Consider the following 24232-nt stretch of genomic DNA (forward strand, 5'->3'; position numbering starts at 1 on the left):
CAAAACTATGAAATTTACTGCAACATGGACAGAACTGCAGAATCTCATGTTAAGCAGAGAGAGAGAGAGAAAGAAAGAGAGAGAGACAGAGAGACAGACAGAGACAATGGAGAGAGACAGAGAGAGAGATTAGAAGAGCATAAAGAGTATGTGAAAGTAAAAATATGAGAATAGAGCATTATGAAGACATGAAATTAAATTTAAAAATTAGTTTTGAGGTAAAAGCAAAAATGGGGGAGTAGCATGAATGAAAATCATGATAGAAATGTGTAAATATGTTTGATTACATTTAAGAGAAAAAATGCCAAAAGGACTAGAAAAAAGTCAAAATTATTGTAACAAAGGACATATTGCACACTTGTAATCAGATGGTCTGAAGAAAAATAAATGGATAGAATAAAAAATTATTAAAAATATATAGGAGGAGAGAACTGGACACTGCATATTTATAAAGTATGATAATAACCAGGGAAAATTGATAGAGAACAATCCATGCCATACATGTCTTGAAATATCAATGCTACTAATAAATGGTGTCTAGACAGGAAAGAAAAGACTTTTACATCAGAATGCAATGCTTTCTAATTACTAAATCATACCTACACATTTTAAGAGAAAATAAATAGAAGTACAGAATATTTTTACTTGGGTAAGTTTTCATCAAGGAAAACAGTAACAGATAAATAAACTAAAAATATCAAAGAGCTTGAGCAAATTCAATACCAGACCACCATATGCAAAAACTGTTCCAAATCAACTAATACTTAAGGATCTCAGGGCTTACAGTGAGCTAATGAGCAAAGTTCTTGCTTTGTCTCTGATGAGGGTTCGACCCCTGTACTATACATGGTCCAGCAGTACTGACAGGAATTATCCCTGAGTGCAGAGACAGGAGTAAGCTGTGAGTTCTTCCCCATGTGTTCCAAAAACAAGTAAAATGAGCGCAGGCCCAAGTACAAACCTGGGAACTGCATATCATCTATCAAAAACTGGCAAGAGGGATCCTTGAGCACAGAGCTAGGAGTAAACCCTAAGCATAGGCAAGTGCAGCAATCCTCAGCCTACTCAACATTAAATTATGAAAATCAAATTTAGTATACACATGAAAATTCAGGAAAAATAGTTATAAATGTGACAAAAATTACATTTTTTAACATTTAAAATGTTGACTTAACATTTGTACAGATGTTTCCTGATAGAGGGAGTAGAGCATAAATAGAAATTGTTAGAATTCTGACACATACCCTCAAATATATGATCATCTAATCTTTGATAAGGGAGCAAAAATGTGAAGTAGAGCAAGGAAAGCCTCTTCAACAAATGGTGCTGACAAAACTGGACAGCTACATGCAAAAAAAAAATGGGCTCAGATCTCTACCTAACACCATGTGCAAAAGTCAGGTCCAAGTGGATTAAAGATCTCAACATCAGACCAGAATCCATAAGGTACATGGAAGACAAGGTTGGCAAAACCTTCCATGACATTGAAGGTAAAGGTATTTTCAAAGATGACACGCCACTGGCCACGCAAGTGCAAACAGAGATAAACAAACGAGACTATCTTAAACTAAGAAGCTTCTGAACCTCAAAAGAAACAGTGACCAAAATACAAAGACAGTCTACAGAATGGGAAAAGATATTCAACCAATACCCATCTGATAAAGGGTTGATATCAAGGATATACAAAGAACTGGTGGAACTCTACAAGAAGGAAACATCCAAACCCATCAGAAAATGGGGGGGGGGGGGTGTGGAAATGAACAGAAATTTCCCCAACGAAGAAATTTGAATGGCTAAAAGACACATGAGAAAATACTCTGTATCACTAATCATCAGGGAGATGCAGATTAAAACAACAATGAGATATCATTTCACACCACTGGCTTACATCTAAAAGAACAAAAGCAACCGGTATTGGCGCGGATGTAGGGAGAAAGGGACTCTCCTTCACTGCTGGTGGGAATGCAAACTGGTTCAGCCCTTTTGGAAAACAATATAGACGATTCTCAAAAAATTAGAAATTGAGCTCCCATTTGACCCAGCAATACCACTCCTAGGAATATACCCCGGAGAGGCAAAAAGGTATAGTAGAAATGCAAATATATCTGCATTTGCATGTTCATTGCAGCACTGTTTATAATAGCCAAAATCTGGAAAAAACTGGAGTGCCCCAATACAGATGACATTCAAGAAACTCTGGTACATCTACACAATGGAATACTATGCAGCTGTTAGTAAAGATGATGTAATGAAATTTGCATACAAGTTGAGCAACATGGAACGTTATCATGTTAAGTGAAATGAGTCAAAAAGAGAGAGACAGACATAGAAAGATTGAACTCATCTGTGTTAAAGTAACAGTGTGGGAGACTAACACCCAAGAGTAGTAGAGATAAGGACCAGGAAGTCTGCCCCACAGCTTGGAAACTGGCCTCATGTGCTGGGGCAAAAGGCAGCTGACATAGAGAAGGGAACGCCAAGTAGAGGATCTTGGGAAGACCCATTTGGGTTGAAAGATGTGTGCCAAAAGTATACTATGAACCGAACAGGATGGCCACTCAATATTTGCAAACTACAACACCCAAAAGGAGAAAGAACAAAAGAGAATACCCTGCCACAGAGGCAGGGTGAGGTGGTGGGGGTGGGGTGGGGGCTGTGGGAGGGATACTGGGAACATTGGTGAAGGAGAATGTGTGCTGGTAGAAGGATGGGTAAATGATCACTGTATGACTGAAATGCAAACATGAAAGTTCATAAGCTTGTAACTGTACCTCACGGTGATTCACTAATAAAAAATTTAAAACAAAACATTAATACTCATTAAACTTTTCATAAACTCTGTAGTATTTAAAGAAACTGAAAAGAAAAATAATGACATGCAATGTTTGGTTTTGAAGTTTAAACTATTTTAAGGTGAGAATTAAGATTTTGAATGGAGATTAAAAAACAATTCTCACTGCTTTCTTGGGAATTCACATTATGTGCTGATGGATTTGGGACTATTATTGAAGCAGTGCTGAAGAAAAAAAGTCCGTATATGATTAATTCATCTGAAAAATATGTTATTCTAAGTTATGTTCCAAGAAATTCACTTTTATGATTTAAGAAAAAAGTTATTTGGACAATGATATAAAGTTTTTGGTGGTGAGGTAAAAAGTTGGGCTACAGTGAAAGACTAATTGAGATCAAATCATATTAGTACCATTTCAAGTTGTGTGGCCTTGATCTCTGTACCACACAAGTTCATCTGTAAAACAAGGCAGTCACAGAGTTATTATAAGGATTAAGTAAGTCCATATGAAATGTGTTCAAACACTGATATGTATAACAGCAAATGTTAAAGCCTATCTGTTCAAAGGAATGGAATGATTAAGTAAACCATAATTCACATGTGAAATTGTGAAAACACTGTAAAAAGATACTTTTAAATGAGATGATATTCATCTACAGATAGCACTAAAAATTAAGAGAATGATAGAAGCTGTTTAAATAACTGGTGTTGGAGTGATGCATACTAGAACAATGTGATTAACAATATTGTAAATCCTGATACCTCAATAAAAATGATTTTATAAAAAAGCATTTGCCCTAAAATTTGTCCTCAAAATTAGCAATTTCAAAATATTACATGGAAGTCTTGTAAACTATAGCTTATTTTTCATGTTAATTTCACTTTACAAAACAATAATGTAGATGGTTTTTATGCTTTACTTGTATTTGTTTAATAAGCAAAACTAATCTGAAAATGGTCATAAAATACCAAATACACCTTCTTAACATTTGTGACACAGGAGTGATGAATTATTGGCTACTTTTAAATTTAGAACTAATCAGGTCATAAACACAACTTGGAACACTTAAGTTGTTCTTAAAGAATTCATAAAATATTTGTGGTTCAGTTTTTGAATGTTGATCTTGCTATGAGGGAAGATTCTTTATCTTTTGCTATGAGATTGCTTTCTTCTTTAAAACATGCTCTAAATATAAATATTCCTTCGTATTTCTTTTTCTTGTTTGATTTTGGGGCCACCCCGGCTGTACTAGGATTTACTCCTGGCTCTGAGCTCAGGGATCACTCTTGGCAGACTCAGGGAACCATATGGAGAGGGGGTATTGAATCCAGGTCAGGTGCATAAAAGGCAAGCACCTTAAGTACTGTTATCATTCTGGCTCATAAACATATAAACATTCTTACTATATGAAAAAAATTGTACCGAGGAGTTTTGTTGTTATGTTTTGGGGGCCATCCCCAGCCATGTTTGGGGCTTCATCTTGGCTCCATAGCCAGGGTTCAGTTCTGGTGGGTTTGAGGACCGTATAGAGAAGCAGGGATCAAACCTGTGTCAGCACATGGAAAGCAAACGCTATTTCTCTGGTTCCAAGATAAATTAGTACTGAAACAGAAAACTGGAAAAACTAAAGAAGAGAAAGCAATTCGCAATTGCAACTAGAAGCATAGAGAAAAATGAAGAATAACTTTTACCCTTTTTTCTCTTAACTTGCTATCCCTGTACAGAGTGACCTGGGCTACAATTTTAATTGGTGAATAAGATCTTTAGTTATTTTTATGTTGAAAATATATATTAAAGCAAAACTTGGAGGAAAAGAAGTAAAATGTAAGCAATAGGAAATATTTTGTTTCATGTACAAAAACTTGATTTTGAATGAGAATGTTAGCTATATATATCAACATAAAATATTACATATGTAAGGATTTGAACGTTTGCATTTTTCTGTAATAATTTAGAATGAAATGTACTAAAAGTTGTTTTCAGCAAATTTCAGCTAATGCTCTACATTATTTTTTATCCATGCTCTAAGTCTTAACTTTTATTATAGCATTTAAGTTGCTTTATAATTTTGATAATCCGCTAAAAATGAAAGTCTCTATTTGCACATTTTTATAAAAAGACATTAGTATAGATTATTTCTGTTTTTGCAAACTCATTCTCATTTTACATAATGCAACCCAAGTATGAATTTTCTCCTGCTACTCAAAATTAGGCTTTGGGGAAATAGGGAAATTGATTTCTAGTAATCTACTATATGTGACTTACTAAATATTGTGATATTTATGTGGCTCTTTACATAAAGCAGAAAATAGAAAGTTGGTGATAATAATTTAGTTGCAAGCACGGTGACATATTGCAGGCAATGTAAATTAATGTTAATGCTGGTCATTACAATTTTTAATATAGTACATAAATAATCTATCAGATAATCTGACATAATGAATGGGAAAGTTTAGTGCCACAAGAAACATATAATAGTGTATACTTGTTAAAAAGTAAACATTTGGGGTATGATACCACCAACAGGTCAACCTGTACCTGTAGGGTGAGTGCATCAGCAGCCTGATGGTTCCTTCAGGCTTCCTGACACCCCAAAATTGGTGCTGTGCCTTTGGCCAGATCCCAACAACTTGGGACCAAGTTTACCAAGAAAATAAACAGCCAAAAGTTGGGTATGTGGGAGCCATGCCCACAAACCACCTCCGGCTCAACTATGCAAGTTCATTTATTAGCCTTATTTCAGAGACCCATAGATAAGTCACAAAAAAGATAAAAAGCCACAGTTAATCTGGGACCCTCACACAGCTGAACAGACTGGGGTAAATCAGAGGGGGGCAGTACGGCCTGTGCCTGCCCAAGCAAAGCCCCAGCAGCTGTCTGCTTCCACAATCCAAAATCGCCACCATACCCCCGGCCTGACTTCATCATCTCAGGGTGGACCACACCAAGATATAATCTGTTGAAAATTCTGGTATGCACATTTTGTGGCGGAAATTTCCAGGCTTTCACAGAGTTGGGGTGGGCTACCTCCCCCCACATCCCAATACATATGGAAGCACTGGCGGTCACCCCCACAAACCAATTCTAGTGCCACCCTGTAAACTCTACTACTGGCCTTGCTTCAGAGACTCATAAATAAATCTCGAAAGAGACCAGAAGCCAGGGATATAGCAGTGAGTCCCAGAAGATGCCATGCAGCCAGAGATCTCTCCAGGCCCAAATCCAAGCCAATTTCACTGGGGCACCCCAGATGGAGCAGGTGCTCTCTCCCTGCCTACTCCAGGTGGAATCCTGGCAACCAAGAGCTTCCAGTAGCAAGGTTCATGTATGCGGGTTCCAGGATTAAATCTCCATGTTGCATGGTGACAGAAGTGCCAGGCTATCCCTCCCCAGCTCCCTTTGGCTGTCACCTCCACAATGTGCCTCCAGGTGTCATCTTAGCATACCAACAGCCCTGGTCCAGAGACACAGTAGCAAGTCCCAGAAAACACCACAGAGCTGGAAATCTCTCCAGGCCCCATATGGAGCCAATTTCAGCGGAATACCCTAGATGGACCAAGTGCAGTCTCCCTGCCTACTCCAGGCAGAATCCCAGTGACCAAGAGCTTCTACACGCAAGGCCCAGATATGTGGGTTCCAGGACTAAGAATCCATGTGGCATGTTGGCAGAGGCGCTGGGCTTTTCCTTCCCCGTCACCTTGGCCACGCATCATTACCCACAACGTGCCTTTGGGCACCATTTTAGTGCACTAACAGCCCTGGTCCAGAAACGCCCAGGTGAATCTCAAAATGAATTAGTTCCCTACAGAAATGTCTCTGAAACCCAACCATTTACAATCTAGAATTCCAGAAACACGAGGCCGCAGACCCCATTATGTTAAGAATGAGCAATGGACAATAAATGATATAGTATCTGCCCCTGACAGGTAGGCTTGAATGGTGGTGAGAAAGTTCGAGCAAAACATAATGTCCAAAAGTAGAGACAGAGTGTTGGGGAAATTGCCTGCCATGGAGACAGGGTGAGGACTGGAATGGTGGGGGGAAGGGATATACTGGGGACACTGGTGGTGGAGAATATGCACTGGTGGAAGGATGGGTGTTCAAACATTGTACAGCTGATTCTCGAACATGAAAGCTTTGTAACTCTATCTCATGGTGAGTCAATAAAAAAAATAAGCATTTACTAGAAACTTCTCACAATTCTCTTCAACTGCGTATATGAAGGAAATCATCTGTTAACTGAAGAGACAGAAGAATAGTAACTGAATAAACAAACTATGGTGTATATACATAATGAAATGCAATACTACTCAGAATACTGCTGTACTATAAGAAAAGATGACACCTGGCAGGGGAGACACCATAATCAAAAATATGGTTTTCCCAGGGTGATTTCTTATCCATTACACTCCGGATGGGCTGAGCCCTGCAATTTACTCAAATGTTGAAAACTTGACTGTGTAATTTGTTGCAGTGAGTGCTGGTTCACGCTATCCTCTGGGGAAAAAAAAAAAGAAAAAAAAGATGAAATCATGCAACGTGTTGCTATGTGGATGGTATGGAGAACATCACACTGAGTCAGACTATTCAGGAAAGGAACAGACAAAATGATTTCTCTCATATGTGGTATATAAATAAACGCAGTAGCTGCTTTTTTTGTTTTTCCATTTTTATTGAATCACCGTAAGATATACCCTTACAAAGATATTCATGATTGAATTTAAGCCATACAGTATTCCAACACCCATGTCTCCACCAGTGTATATTTCCCAGGACCAATTACCTCAGTTTCCCTACCAACAACCCCCACCACTGCCACCCTACATTTATGGCAGGCACTTTTCTTCTCTCTCTGTCCCTCTAACTCCATCTCCATCTCCGTCTGTCTCTGTTTCTCTCTTTCTCTCTGTCTCTCTCTCTCTCTTTCTTTCTCTCTTTCCTTTTGGGCATTGTGATTTGCAACATTGGCATGAAAAGATATCAAAAAAAAGCAGCAATAAAAGTAAGTATTGAAACAGTTCATGCACCATTGGTGAGAATAAAAAGCTGTAGCCATTTAAAAATAATTAAATTGTGGCAAGAATAAGTCTACAAGGCCAATGAATAGTTATGAAACTGGGTTGTGGTTCAGTGGTATAGTGCATTCCTGCATATTAAAACTACAGTTTATACCTGACACCAAAAAATAGTAATAATAATAATGAATGATTAAAGTCAATCATCATCATTATCATCATCATCATCATCATCTTCCCGTTGATCATCAAATTTCTCGAGCGGTTTCAGTAATGTCTTCATTCGTCCTAGCCCTGAGATTTTAGAAGACTCTCTTTACTTGCCCTTCCCTTTAATGCTGCATTGGAGGATCTTTCAGGGTCAGGGGAATGAGACCCATCATTGTTACTGATTTTGGCAAATGAATACACCATTGGGAGTTTGTGAGGCTCTCCTATGTGGGCAGGAAACTCTCGGTTACTTACCAGGTTCTCCCAGAGGGAGAACTAGGCTATAAGATGTTGCCTGGCCACAAAGCGGGCACATGCTTCCAGGAGCTTGGTTTTAAGTCTCAGGATGTTGGCCATTGGTGGGATTACATGGCGCCAGGGGCAGTATACTGGGTGTGACTGCCTAGCTATGGAATCAATCAATCAATCAATCAATCAATCAGTAACTTCTGTCACTGACATCCCATTGTTCATCAATTTGCTCAACTGGGTACCAGTAATGTCTCCATTGTGATATTTGTTGTTACTGTTTTTGGCATAACAAATACGCCTTGGGTAGCTTGACAGGTTCTGTTGTGCATGAGGGATATTCTCAGTAGTTTGCTGGGCTCTACGAGAGGGACAAAGGAATCAAACCTGGGTTGGCCGTGTGCAAGGCAAAGACCCTAGCCAAACAGGGGTTCAAAATCAGTACATCAGGATCCTCCACGAGCTGTATTATGGATTCACTACCAAAATCTCACTATTCTACAAGGATATAATCATTGACAGAAAGAGAGGGGTTTGGCAGGGTGATACCATTTCACCAAAACTCTTCAGTGCCACCCTCAAGAACATCATGCGATGACTGGAATTGAAGGAATGGGAGTGAAGATAGAAGGTTGGCAACTACATCACTTCTGCTTTGTTGATGACATCACTCTCATAACACCAAACATTAGCCAAACAGCATGAATGCTGGCCGACTTCGACTGAGAGAGTTGAAAGGCTTGACTGCAGCTGAATCTCAACAAGACAATGTTAATGAAAAACAAAGTAGTCCCTGAAGTCCCATTGCTCTCAACAGAACAAACATCTCTGAATGCAGCAGCTATATGTACCTGGATTGAGAACTCAACTTGAGGAAGGATTTGGCACCAGAACTGTGCAGGAGGAAGAGAGCAGCGTGGAACACCTTCAAGAGCATCAAAGAAGTGGTTAAGAGGATGAAGAACTGCTGGTTCCAGGCACATCTTTTTGACTCCACTGTTCTTCCTGTACTAACATACTCCTCAGAGACCTGGGCCCTGCGCAAACAGGATGAGAATGCTATTCAGGTATCCCAAAGAGGAATAGACAGAACTATGCTTGGAATATCACATTTAACTCAAGTGAGAGAAGAAATCCAGAGTTCTGACCTCCATCGATGATCAAGAATCAGGGATGCTGTCTAGTTTGCTAAGGCATGGAAAATCAGATGGGCTGGATGCATTATGGGATTTAGAGATGACCAGTGGACTCAAGCTGTGACCGACTGGATTCCAAGGGATGTCAAAAGACCATGTGGCCATCCAACAATGAGATGGTCAGACTTCTTTGTCAAAACCCTGAATGAACGGTTTGAGGCTCTTTGTGTTTCTGGAGTGAGCAGATACTATTGGGCTACACTAGCAAATGCCAGGGACAAATATAGATGTTCCTGGCACCCACTTGAGCAAATTGAAGAACAGGATGATAAGTGATACCAGTGAAGATACCCACACATGTCAAGAACTGCTTGCTCTACCTCCTAAATAACTCTAAAAACTGTGCATTTCATGCCATTCTGCCACCATCCTATCCTAAGCTACTCAATCTCTTATCTTGACTTCCATAACAGCCTCCAAACTGTTTAGCATGGGATGATTTTGACCCTTTCTGTACTGATTCTCCACAAATCACAGGTATCATGGTACTTTTTTTTCAATCAAGTTACTTTTTAAAACACCCTACTGCTTCAATTCCCAGCACCTCATATGGTTCCCACAGCCCACAAGGATCCTGAGTACAGAGCCAGTAGTAAGCCCTGAGCACCGCCATGTGTGGTCCAAAAACAGAAACAAACCCTCCCCAAAAAAAACATTCCAGGGAGATTGTAAAGGGAACTTGCCTTGTGTTGTAAAGGACAAGTCCAGATTTGACCTCTGTCACTGCATGTGATCTTGCAAACACCATCAGGAGTGATCCCTGAGCATAGAGTCAGGAATAAACTTTGAGAACAACCACGTGTGGCCCCCAAACAAAGACCACACTGTCTCAAAACAATTTATGTGGTGCTTAGAGGTCTTCAGGTCCCACCAGGGATTCTCAGATACTTGGGTCACTAGTTTAGTACAAGGGCCCAAGGATGCAATGGTGCTCAGAATCTGCAGTGCCAGGAAAACCCAGGCCACCTCAGAGATAGTAGGGGGCTTCAAGGCCACACCTACAGTGCTTGGGGGTCTCCAGAGCTATCCTCAGAGATGCTTGGAGAATGATGTGGTGGAGGGAACTGAACCCCAGCTGGGTTATTCACACTGCTGTTTCAGAGACGCTGCCAAGGACTCCCGTGATCTGGTCCCTGTCTGTTTCTCTTAGCCTTGTTCTCCTCCTCATAATTCTAAATAAATACAGTTGGGGATAATAAATGGCAAAAGCCAATAGAACCTGGTCTTCAGTGGGAAGCTTACTAGAAGGGAAGTTGAAGGAATATTGGGACAATGATGGAAGGAAGTGAGCAGTCTGGTGGTGAGTATGATGCTGGAATCAGTGTTGTCAACCACAATGCCTAAAGCAAACTAGTTGAGCATTGGAAAAAAGAAAATTAATAAATAGTTCACACCACCCAAAATGAGGAGACAGAGTAACTTTAGCCAACCTGTGAACACTTCTCTGAAAGAGATTGAATATGAAGAGTTACACAGAATGCATACATAAAAATAATAATGATGTGGCAATAAAAATGAGAGATTTTAAGCATCATAACTTGTGAATAATAGGGTAAAACATGTCCAAAGTATTAAGTTTAGTCAAGAAAATGATTTGAGATAACAATGTATTTTTATAATTAGTCAATATTCTTTGTGAACTTTTAAGGGAATCTAACGATATTTAAAAAATAACAACATAAATTTCAGAGGGAACCTGGGGAGGTGATGAGGATCAGCATTCAAAACACATTTCAACTATGCCACATGTTATCTACTTTGTGAGAGAAAAATTAGTTCTGCATTTCAGATTACTGCTATTTTTTGTTTTCTTGTATTTTCCTGTTGTTCATTGAAGTTTCTCAGTGCATCAAAATTTAGACACCATAAAAGTCATAGTAAGTGTTAGGATGCTACTGTACCCATGTAGAGAAATATATTTGTAGTGTAAGCAGCAAAAACCCTAGGAAACCTAAAATTGAGCCAGCAGGAGGTGACCTCAGGGCAAAGAGTGCTAGAGGCCAGTTGCTGACTATGGAGATTTTCTATTCAACATGAATTTTTCTGGTAAAAATTCCAAGAATTATCAGGAAATGGGATTTTGTTATGAGAAATGCTTGTGTAAATTTTAAGCCATTGTGATCCTGTCATTGAAAAAAAAACCAAATTTGTAAGCCAATAAGACACAGAAGAAAACATTTATATTGATAAAATTGCTATTTATTTGTTCTTCTCATGAGTCTTCTCAAAGTAAACATGATCATGCACTAATCATAAAATGTTTTCTCACAATATCTGAATATGATGTAGAATTGTTAAATGAAGATGAGTATGAAAAATCTGAGCAGAAAATAATTACAACCTTCCTCAAATTCATTACACATCCTACTCAAAGAAAATATTACCACTACCAACTAAATATTTCTTTTCATGCTCATTTTCTTCCTATGCAGACTAATGTTCCTTATTGAAGACTGACAATGTAATTTTTTGATACAATATTAGAGAGTAAGTACAGAAAGTTAACATTTTTCATACCTATGTGTGTTAATGTTAATATTCTTTTTTAGCTCAATATATGTGCATAATCCAAAATTTTTACAATTCTTAGTTCTTTATAGCCATCATCATTACTTTTAGTAAATGTTTAAATTCAATACATTTGGGTTTTTTTTTGTTTATTTTTCTTTGGAGCCATACTCAGCAGTAGTCAAGGTTTACTCCTGGATTTGCTCTCAGAGATCACTCCCGAGGGGCTCAGGGGACCATAAGAAGTGCCAGGATCAAAGCCACATGAACTGTGTGCAAGGTAAGTGCTTACCAACTGTGCTGTCACTCTAGCCCAGACATTTATACCCTTTAAGTGTACTTACTTTTAAAAATGTTCAAAAAACAATTTTATAAGTTAGAAACATTAAAATTATTCTATAACATGCACGTTAATATTTTGATATCTAATATTTTATTTATTAAATATTATAAAATATTATTTAATATTTTAGCTAAATTAATTTTGCTAACCATGTTCTTTTGCTTATTAACTACAAAATTTTCTTACATAAAAATCTTTGATATTGCATCTGGTAGTTTATCTTTTAAGATCTTTGATGTTGAACTTAGATATGCTTTTGCACATCTTGCACGTTCTATAAATTGCTAAATTACTAAACAACATTATCGCTTACAAAATTTTGACTCCATCTGTTTTCCATCTAATGTTTCATGTACAAATTTGCTTAGAATGCATTAAAATAGATCTCTGTGACTCATAAGGAAATTTCTTCTCATATTTTGAAGATTGTTTGAAAATAACCAGTGACCAGGCAAACATATCTTCTTGAAAAAATTAGGCTAATCTAGAAGTGATGCAGCTCATATTAATTTTTAGTGTAACATTATTTTCTCAAAGCAAGATTTTAGATATATATAATTTTAATAACTTTCAGAAGCAACTTCTTTTCTGCTATCTAGAAGAGACAGTGATATTTCTTGAGAAAATCTGGAAGTTTGCTGTTCTTCTCTTCCACCATTTCTAAGAATTTTTATCCACAATTTAACTCCACTACTTACACATTTATATGCAAATTACTAAAGTGGTACTTTCAGGAAATAATTTTCCCTGCAATTTCAAGGAGGGCAGTTAGAAACACTATTCAGCTTTTAGCACCTTGTAAATGTACCTCACTGTTTGAGCTGTATTTGAGCAGTGTTTGAGATACTTCCTGTGCTGCCCCAGCAAAGACTGAGCACAGTAAGAATAAACAGGCCTCGAAATTTTTGCGCAGTGAGAAACTTATCTGACTAGCAACCTTTGCTCCAGAACTTCCCTTAGGATTGGATAAATCTTTGTCATAAGTGAATTACAGATTAGACTGTCTCTGCTCAACTCTGATTCCTCTGATCCCAGAGATTAGCTTTTAGTAAATGTCTTACACTTAGAATCCATTTTATCATTCAACCAGAGATTATTACAGACCATATAAAAAGTCCAAATGTACTTCTGGCCATTATTTGCAGTTTATGGTGTAAGATGAAAGGACTCTGGGCATGAATCAGAGGATGTGGGTTTAAGTTTTGTTTCTTACATTCTATAGGCTTACATGGGTGAAACAGTTTAATCTCATGAGTTGAGCTTCATGAGGAAAACAAGTGTTGCAATATCCATGTACTTTTACTTTGAATATTGTAGTATCACATAAAAATTTACTTGCATTGTGTCATACAATTCTATTAAAATATTAATAATGAATTTCTATGACTTGCAATTATTGGCATTTATCATTGCCATGCAAATAAAATCACAGTATGTTTTCAGATGGATTTGTAAAATCACCTACTTTGTGTTTAATTTACCTATTCAGAATTACTCTTTGGACTGCTAGACAATCGTCTACGTATAGTGTGAAGACTTCCTCTGCTAGAGAAAATTATGGATGGAATAAGATAATAAAAGACATAGAAAAGTATCATATAAATTTAATTACCTTTGTACTGAGTTCACAACAGTGTAACATGAGCAGTTATTAACATGCTAATCTAAAAGGATGCCAATTTAAAAAGAAGTATTCAATTAGTGCTGGCTATGTGGATACAACATTTCTGTAAAAATTTCCATGTGTTTTGAATGTATTTTTAATAAATATTCTGGAATAATGTGAATACCAATACAGATGCTTTTGGGTGTGGATGGAATGCTTTGGACATTATTATAATCCAAATTTCCATTGTATCTCAAGCATGAACATAGGTAAAATTAATGTTGAATCTGTGAGATAACTGACATTTGTCTTATCAGGGAGGTAACTTAATCACCTTGGTTTAATAATTTTATTCACAATGAATAAATAAATAGAAATATGAACTGAATCCTCACCCTTTACTAATTATTTCTTGGTTTCAATCTGTGACCATAAAAGCATAAAATTAACCATTTGAATTTTTTGATTTATTTCTTAAAATTCATGGATTCTTGAATTGTGAGAAAATAATGTGTTATAAAGACACTCAGACCTATTTATTGGTTCTATTTCTGTCTAATTAATCATAAAACACTTTATAATCAAAAGGTTAGCTATCTAGGGAACGTTCATCAGGTGAATGACTAGTTTTAAGAAGATTTTGTGTACATTGTCTTACAGTGATATATATGTGTATATGATTATTTAATACTCAATTGCTTACAAATTATCAAAACATATTTAAACTATAAAAATTAACATATAGTTATTTATAAATATTAACTATAATTTATAATATTAACTATATTAACATGTAGTTAAATATGAATACATGTAAAAGCAAAGCAAAACAAGTAAGGCAGTTAAATTATTATTTCTTTCTTTTAATTTCATTTTTGTTCCTTTGCTTTTGGCCACACCCTATGGTGTTCAGATATTGCTTCTGACTCTGTTCCCAGGGGTCATTCCTGGTGCAGATCGGGGGACCATATGTGATCCCGGCTTAAACACAAGTCAGCAGAGTGTCAGGCAAGCACCCTACCCACTCATCTATCCCTACATCTCCTCTTTTCATTTCTAGGATTTAGATATTTAACTATTTTACTGTGATAAAAGCCAAAACATCAAACATCACTCTAAGAAAATACATTTTTCTACAAAAAGAAATAGAATCAACAAGAATGATTGCCAGACTGTATGGAATCAATTATACCTGGCAACAAAACTAAAAGGATAGCATTTCTTTTGTGAAGTTTTTTCCACCACGTTTGTTCTAGCAGTTTCTGCATCATTAGTAACATCTGTGACAAAAAAAAAAAGTAATGAAGAGGGAAGTAAACTGTGTAAAAGAAAAAAAAGGAGAAAAAAAGGTAAGGAGAAAAAAAGGAAAAGAAAGAAAAAATGAAGAAGGGAGAGAAAAGAAGCAGTTTATAGTCAACTACATGGTTTATTTGAAACAAGACAAGACAAGCAAATAAAGGAAAGAAAAAGAAAAGGAAAGAAAATCAAAGAAAGAGGACAAGAGAGATAGTACAGCGGGCATGGCACTTACTTTGCATGTGGTATACTGGAGTTTGATCCCCAACACCACATGTGGTCCTTCAGGTTCCTCCCGGAGTTATCCCTGAGCAAAAGCCAGTAGTCAGACATGAGCAATGCCAGTATGGCCCCCAATATGCAAACCACAAAAATAGAAGAATAAAGGAAAATGTGTGCTTTGCTTGATGTCCTCTCCTTGTCCCCAGTTCTCCCTGTGGTGTTTCAGTAACATGAAATTGTAAAAAGAGGCTGAGTAAGACTAGGTGTACTATTCAGTTCCTAAGGCATAGATACATACTCATTTACTATGCACAGCCAAATTGGCACTCCCATTCGGGGGAAGAGGGTGAATGGTTACTGGATTATTTATTTGGTTGCTAGAGGCTAACTGAATGTGTGAGCTGAAACCTCAAGTTTAGAGATATATAAATTCTGTTTCACTGAAATATTTCTAGAAATATGTTTTGAGTGTTTAACTTGTTTACATAGCTAAATAGTTATTGGATGGAAGGTAAGATAATAACTTGTCCTATAGGTAGAAGGTTTATTATTTTCTTTGAGGGGAAGTTAGAAGTTCCTTGGCCACCCACACGGAGCCTGGATTTTGGTGGAATCATGTTGTGGACAAAGAATTTCAGAGGGAGTTTCACCTGGCTGACAAGAGGTTTTTGGCTCTTGCTAAATGCCAGGATGTTTTCTCTAAAAACATTATTTAAACTCTAACTTTTCAGGATACCAACACTAACACATCAAGGCAGTAATTCTTTCTCCAAGGATTTCATGGAAAGAACAACATAACGTGTGTTCAATTCAATTTATTTATTGTGATTTCAGTCCTTAATCTGAGCCAGGCACAGTGTTTAATACAGAGGTTAAAAAATAAAGAAAACAAAAGTTTAATGAAGAACCAAAACTACAAAATTAACCAATTTAGAGAAAACTAAATATGTGAAAATGCAGTTGTCTTTATATTCAACACCACTCATGTCATCACACAAAAACCTGTTGCTAAAAAATAATTCATCAATTTTGAGGTGAACAATCCCTTTGTAAAAAAATTATTTTTTTAATTGAACTGCAAGGAGAGCAATTCTTCATTCTGGAATCTTTCGAGCAGTTTAGAGTCACTACATAGTTTATTTGTTGTTAAAAACTGAGTATCAAAACGTAATTATCTCTCAGTATCTTTATTGCAAATTGTAATGCCCAATAGTAGAGAGAGAGAGAGAGAGAGAGAGAGAGAGAAAGAAGGAAAGAGACAGAGAACAAGAGAAAGAGACAGAGAGACAGAAAGAGAGGAGAGAGAGACAGAGAGAGACAGAGACAGAGGCAGAGACAGACAGACAGACAGACAGAGACAGAGAAAATTATCTGCCACTGAAGCAGGCTGGCAGTGGTGAGGGGTGGCGGGAGGGAAACTGATGTCATTGGTCTTGGGAAATGTACACTGGTGGAGGCGTGGGTGTTGGAATATTATATGACTGAAACCCAGTTATGAATGTCTTTGTAGCTGTGTATCTCACCATGATTCGATTAAAAAAATTTAATTGAATTAGCAGTAAAAATCAATTCAAAGCCAATTTGCAATGCATTTACTACTTAAAGATTACACATTACATATCTTGGCTATTCTCTGGCATGAGAACTAGGAAAACTCAGTTCACACTACTTAATAATATGCAGTTGCGTCTATGCCAATCAAATTGAAATGGTCAACTAAAGCTTGATACTTATCCTATCTTTTCACTGTAGAAACAAGGAAATGTTCATAAGATACACAGATATTGACATAATAGTTGCTCATGATATGTAATTTAATTTTAATCTCCACGACACTTTAAAATGATGTGCAGACTTTTCAGAAAAATTGGATAGAAGTATATTGTTTTAAGTGTAGAATATATGAATTTTTGTTTAATAAATATCCTCACTTTGTCTCTGTATTCTAAAGATAGCTGTAGAATATGAATATAGGAAAATAAAGCTATTAAATAAGAATTTCATATTTCAAAAATCATCTTATAACTGCATAGTGGAAACTTTCTGATTTATTTTTATAAAAATTAAAAAGCCACAAAACATCATGCTTTCTTAAATGTCAGGATATGAATGTTAATAGAAGATGCAGGTAATAAATTTAAGAGGAAACATTATCTCAAATAACTATCAGGACTGCTAGGGCTGAACTTGAATAATCTGGAACAAAGCATGTATATATTGGCCAAGGATATTAAAATTTAAAAAATATGTTAACATTGGGCTAGTCGGACAATATCTTGAGTCTTTCCATTTATAAAAACAATATCACCTCTCATTATATAAAAAATAGTTTTCTTTGATCTGCATTCTGTGTTTTAGTTCATTTTTTTAATATTTTAATGTATGCAAACATGATAATATGTCAATATCATGAGAGAGATAAGTGCACTCACCTACTAAGTATATGTAACATTGTATCTCATTATTTATGCAGTCCAAAACTTTGTTTTTCCTTTTATTAACATTGCGAAACAGTTTTCTCATTTTCTGTATGTAGGCTAGTTGGTAACAATCAATTTTCTCTCAAAAAAGAAATAAAAATAGTTTCTCAGAGCTTTATATCTGATGTAATTAAAATAATAAATCTTAATTAAAATTTGATTTTTTTGGCCCCACCTAGAAATGCTTAGGGCTTACTCCTGCCTCAGTGTTCAGGGATCACTACTGATGTGGCTCTGGGGGCCATTTGGGATGCTAAAATTAAATTTGGTCTAGCCCCCGCAAATGAAACAGTTTTAATAAAATAAAAATCTTAATTATGGGCTGAAGAGATAGTACAGCTGATAGAGTACTTGACTTGTATGCAGCTGACTCAGGTTTAATCTCTGACACTCAATATGATCCCTTGAGTACTGTCAGGAATAATCCTGAGCACAGAGCCAGGAGTAAAACCTGAGTGCTACCAAACTTGACTATAAAACATGATATTTCCTTTAAAAAATGTCTTTTTATCAGTAAACTGTAAGCAAAATATCCCCACGGATTGATAGAAAGATACCTTTAAATTAACATGGTAAGTCTATATTTACTTAAATATGTGAAAGCCATTGAACTATTTATATATTTGGGGGGCTTAGTACCATATCTAGTGACACATATGAACTTCTTTGGACCCTGAGTTTGGAGTCACTCCTTGCGGTATCCAGGGGCTGATGCTGGGCAGAAAGTTAAATAGTGGTTGATTAAAAGCAGGGAAAGGGAGCATATTCTCCCTGAACTGTCTTCTGGCCCTAAACTTTTAAATTTTAACTGTATCGCTGTATCACTGTCATCCCATTGCTCATCGATTTGCTTGAACGGGCACCAGTAACCTCTCTATTGTGAGACTTGTTACTGTTTTTTGGCATATTGAATATGCCACGGGTAGCTTGACAGGCTCTGCCATGCAGGAGAGATACTCTCGTTAGCTTGCTGGGCTCTCTGAGAGGAGTGGAGGAATCGAACCTTGGTCGGCTGTGTGCAAGGCAAACGCTCTACCCACTGTGCTATCACTTTACCTCAAAATTTTATCTATGAGACATAATTTTTATATATAACTTTTTAAAGCTTCTTAATGATAAGAGTAATGGTAGACTTCTGAATATTATTTCTTTATTTTAGAATATTTCTGTAATTGAATAACTGTTTTGTAACACACAGGACATATTAATTTCTTTGTACCTGAGACTACAAACTTTTCCTTTGGGGGAACAGATGAGAAATTGGAGAGGCTTCATCAGGCCAAATTTATAAATGAAATTGGAAACTTTTGACTCAAACTGATACTTTAGACCTAGAATGAAATCAGTTTTATTTGATTTATTTTTTGTTGAATACATTGGATTTTTACGTTGAATACATTAAAAAAATTTCAATGGAACTTATTCAAGTTCCACTTGGTCTTTAGAACTTGGAGCTTGAGATAACAGCTTCAATGTGACAGTAGCAGGAGAACAAGAAAGTATTTTGGATTAATACACAGAAGTGTTGGGCAGTGCTGGTATGCCTCTGCTATGCACTGTGGTGAAAAGGGATTCTTTCAGGTTTCATGTGGGCTTAGAACATTTGTTGAGATGCTCTGGGTTCACAGGAGCCTCACTCATTTGTTAGAGTGGGTGACCGGGCTATTTGCCTGCATGATCCAGAAAGAGCAGATCTAGTTGAATAAGTGTGTAAAATATATTTATTAAGTTATCTGAAAGAAGGATAAACAGACTGGGAAAGAGCAAATAATGTATACTCTAAAGGAAACCACTGCTAAAACATCTTAGACATGTGAATATTGCTAAATTCATAGCATTTAAAATATCTTTTTAAAGAATAATATGTAAATCAAAGTATATTTTTAAATTATTGTCCCCAATTTACACATTAAAAATATTCTGATTCAATTTGTTTTTTGATATTCCTAAATTTAGTACCATTTAATTTTTTTAAGTATTATATATGAGTAGCTTGCCAAGCTCTCCAAGAGGGACGGAGGAATGAAACCTGAGTTGGCCTCATACAAGGCAAATGCCCTACCTGCTGTACTATCATTCCAGTCCAAGCTACTGAGAGTATCTCGCCCGCACGGCAGAGCCTGGCAAGCTACCTGTGGCTTATTCAATATGCCAAAAACCATAACAACAAGTCTCACAATGAAGATGTTACTGGTGCCCACTCGAGCAAATCAATGAACAACAGAATGACAGTGACAGTGATTATATTATATATGAGTATTATATTATATATTTTATGTCAGTATATTTATACAATATGTATTTATATATTTAATATAAACATATCGTTAATTAAATATATATTTTATATAAATCACATAAATTTACTATAAATCCATATAAATTTAATTTTTATAAATCCATATAAATATATATAATAAATATTATATATTTATAATATATATATGTATGTGTATATATATAAGCCACAGCCATGCTCAAGGCCACTCTCCACACGTTTGGACGAGTCTCATACATGAAGGAACCAGCAGAGGAACCCAGGTGTGAGGGACTCAGGGTCAAGATCTCCAAGGCTGCTCAGATCAGGACTGGGCCTCTTCCACCCAGATTCCCCATTTTCCAGTAGCTAGGCAGTCACACCCAGTAAGTGCCATGTAATCCCATCAATGGCCAACATCCAGAGACTATAAAACCAAGCTCTGATAGTCTACTTCTCCCTCTTGGTCCCTCACTGGGTGTACACACGTTTAGGAGTGTGATTTCTTCCTGCTGTACATATCCCCTGATTAATAAAAAATGACCTTCACTGTTCCTTCTAATCCTTTTCAACCTGAAATCTATGTTGTCTGATACTACTAAGGTCACCCCAGCTTTTTTGAGGGAGTTGTTTGCTTGCAGGATTGTTTTCCATCCTTTGACTTTGAGTATGTGTTTGTTATGGCTGTTCAGATGTGTTTCTTGTAGGCAGCAGAATATTGGTTTCAGTCTCTGAATCCATTTTGCCACTCTGTGTCTCTTAATTGGTGAATTTAGACAATTGACATTGAGAGAGATTATTGTTATTGGATTTTGCGCCATCTTTCTGTCAGGGTTTGTTCTGCTTGTAGGGGTTTTTCTTGTTTTACAATAGCCCCTTTATTCTTTCTTTTAGGTTTGGTTTTGAGTCTATGAAGTTCCTAAACTGTTGTTTATCCACAAAATAGTGTATAGTTCCTTCGAGTTTGAATGAGAGTTTAGCTGGATAAAGTATTCTTGGTGAAGCATTCATTTCATTGAGTTTTTTCACTATATCCCACCATTGCTTTCGGGCTTGGAGGGTTTCCTCCAATAGGTCTGCTATGAATCTAAGGGGTGCTCCTTTGTATGTGATTTCTTTCTTCGACCTTCCTGCTTGCAATATTGTGTCTCTATCTGTGACGTCTATTATTCTAACTATGTCTTGGAGTTTTTCTGTTAGGTCTCTTTTAGCAGGCACCCTTCGGGCTCCTTGAATCTGGATGCCTGCATTCTCTAGCTCTGGGAACTTTTGAGCAATGATTTCTTTGACTGTGATTTTTTCATTTGGGTTGTTTCCCTGTCCTTCTGGTACTCTGATGATTCTAATGTTGTTCCTATTGAAGTCATCCCCTAGGGCACAGATTCGTCCTAGGGCTATTTTGAGGTCTCTCCCATTGTTTGTTGTTGCCTGTAGGCTTCCTGCAGCTCATCTTCAATCTCACTGATTCTGTCTTCCACTGTAGCCATTCTATTGTTGAGGGCACCCACTGAGTTTTTAAATTCATCTACCGAATCCTTTATTTGTGATATTTTTTTTTGTAGCTTTTTTTATTTCTGCTCTCATTCCTTCCTGTATTTTCTGGGCTGTTGATTCCATTGCTTCTGTCAGGTCCTCCTTTAATTTAATGGATACCTGTTCAATCTTTACATTGAGTTCATTGAACATCTTAAGCATTTCTTTATCAGAAAGCTCAGGTTTTTGGGAAATGCCTATTAAGGCTTCTGGACTCCATTCCTCATCCTCTTCTTGTGGGGATTTGCGCTATTTCTTCATGTTGTTGTGGTGGTATGGAGGAGTGACCTTCAAGATGACTATCTCTATTCCCTCTTGTTGCGAAAAGGATTCTGGATGGGCTCGGTCAATGGTGGTCACCTTATGTTCCCCCTCTAGAACATGTCCTTCTCAGATGATGTTCCTCTATTCTTTACGTGAGGCCTCAAGTGATGCTTTTGGAGAATGTGCTCTTTTACACTGGGCTTGTACAGCTGCTTATATTCATTGGTACTTTGGAGAAATTGAAATAGACTAGCAGCCTATTGGCGAACTGTTTTGGGGATAGCTAGGATGTTACTCAGGCACATAGGTAATGAAGACTGTAATGTAAAAACAGATTGCTTGGTATGAGGAAAATAACTGCGGCTCCAAAATAGGCCATGCCTACTTCTGCTGAGGCCATACCCACTACCGCAATGTGGGTGGGGTACCTTGCAGGGGCGGGGGGAAATTGCGACTCGTTCTGGTTTACTGACCTGCTGGAGGCAGCAAACCAGGTGCCATAGTGCTGGAGGGTGGCAAAGGGGTGGATAGGTGGGACTCATGCAGGGTGGGAGCTCAAGGTCAGAAGAGAAAGGGGGGAAGGGCGAGGGGGGATGTAGGCTCGGGGGAAATGGCAGCCTGGGTCGGATTCACTGACCTGCCAGAGGGAGCAAACCAGGCATGGTGGCGCTGGAGGGTGTATTAATATATTCTTAATTATAAAAAGTTACTTATTTCTGTGAATATGGGTGATGCACTTACCATTTATAAATGTGCTTGGTAATTCTTTAAATTTGTACAATATTATCTTCAATGAATAATAAAAGCTCTGTCAATTTGTGTGAGCTTAAAGTCAGATAGGGCTTCTTGCCAGTAACACAAAATAGACTGATACTATTTTTAATAATATTGAAATATTATTTTAACGTGATAGTAAACAGATCAGAAATCCAACTGATAGCAAAAATTTGCCAAATATTGTATGATCCTGTCAAAAAGGACTGTTTAAAACATGATTTTAATATTTGTAAAATCTAAGCCTGGAAATGGCAAACTTGCTTAACAATTAATTAGCTAATGTATTATCCAAAACATCTAATATTATCTCTATCCAAATCACATCTATAGCTTCAACAGACCAATATAAAGCTCATTCCAAGGGAAAAAAAAAACTAATTATTCTTTTTTTGAGTTTCTCATTACTGATTAATTTGATGTGAGTGAAACTGTCTAAGCTGGCTTCTAAAATTATAAACACAGTATGAGAAAATTCCCTTTTGGAATTGCCTATTTGATGTGCCAAAATCAGTAACAACAATCGGCCTCATTTACATGACAATGAAAGAGCCCCCAATACAGCAGCTTTAAGAAGGATGAGCAAGGAGAGGCTGATAAAATGTCAGGGACTAACTAGACTGCCAAAATGAAGAAAGACTAAAATGACTGTCTGTACTTTCAGTGTACATACACTGGAATCAGAAGCATCCAACAAGGACCTGAGGGTGCAAGAGCAGAAGATCTAGTACATCATTGGTCTGACCAAAACGAGAAGGCATCAATCACATGACGCCATTTTTGACACTGGAGAACTGCTCCTTGGAACATGCGACAACAGAGTCATCAGTGGCATCAGTGTCTTATTCAACACGAACTTGGCCATGAACATTGATTCATTCGAATGCCTAACATTCAAATTGGATGATTATGCTTAAATATATGTGGCTTACTGCAACAGTTTCTATCTTCGTCATCTAGGCACCAACATCCAACTATGATGAAGAAGAAATTGAGAAGTTCTACATAGAGCTGCAGAAGTTCTATAAAGACCACAACTTCTACAAGATCATTATCGGTGATTTTAATGACAAGATAGGACCAAGAAGGTTGCCCAAATAACTCCATATTGGGTCCCATGGCCTAGAATTGAATGAATAGGGTGAGAGACTGTCTGAGTTCATCATGTCGACAAGACCATCCATGGTAACTCACGGTTCCAGAAGGCTGAATCTAAACGTTGGATGTGGGAGTCTCCCAGTGGACAGTTCCACAACAAAACTGACCACATCATAATTGATCGAAGGTTTTGCCTGACCAATGTTGCTTTGTCCCAAAATTCCAAATGGGATCGGACCACCATGTCTTTCATGTAAAATTCTACTTCACAGAGTGGGAGAAAGGCCTGCAAAATTTAAGTTTAAGAAGAGAACTCCCAGAATGTCCATCAAGTGGGAGCTCTTTGGCACTATTGCGGCAACGTGGGAAGATGTCATCGTTGACAGCAT

General features: G+C 37.2%; 1 non-coding gene across 1 annotated transcript; it reads left to right on the forward strand.

The window, feature by feature from the left end:
- The first annotated feature begins 7131 nt into the window (after positions 1 to 7131).
- Positions 7132 to 7293, forward strand: LOC129400268 (U1 spliceosomal RNA). The gene has a single exon (XR_008627574.1). It is a non-coding gene; the product is annotated as a U1 spliceosomal RNA (small nuclear RNA).
- The last annotated feature ends 16939 nt before the right edge of the window (positions 7294 to 24232 follow it).

Source organism: Sorex araneus, chromosome X (genome assembly GCF_027595985.1).
Source record: "Sorex araneus isolate mSorAra2 chromosome X, mSorAra2.pri, whole genome shotgun sequence".
NCBI classification, from domain to species: domain Eukaryota; kingdom Metazoa; phylum Chordata; class Mammalia; order Eulipotyphla; family Soricidae; genus Sorex; species Sorex araneus.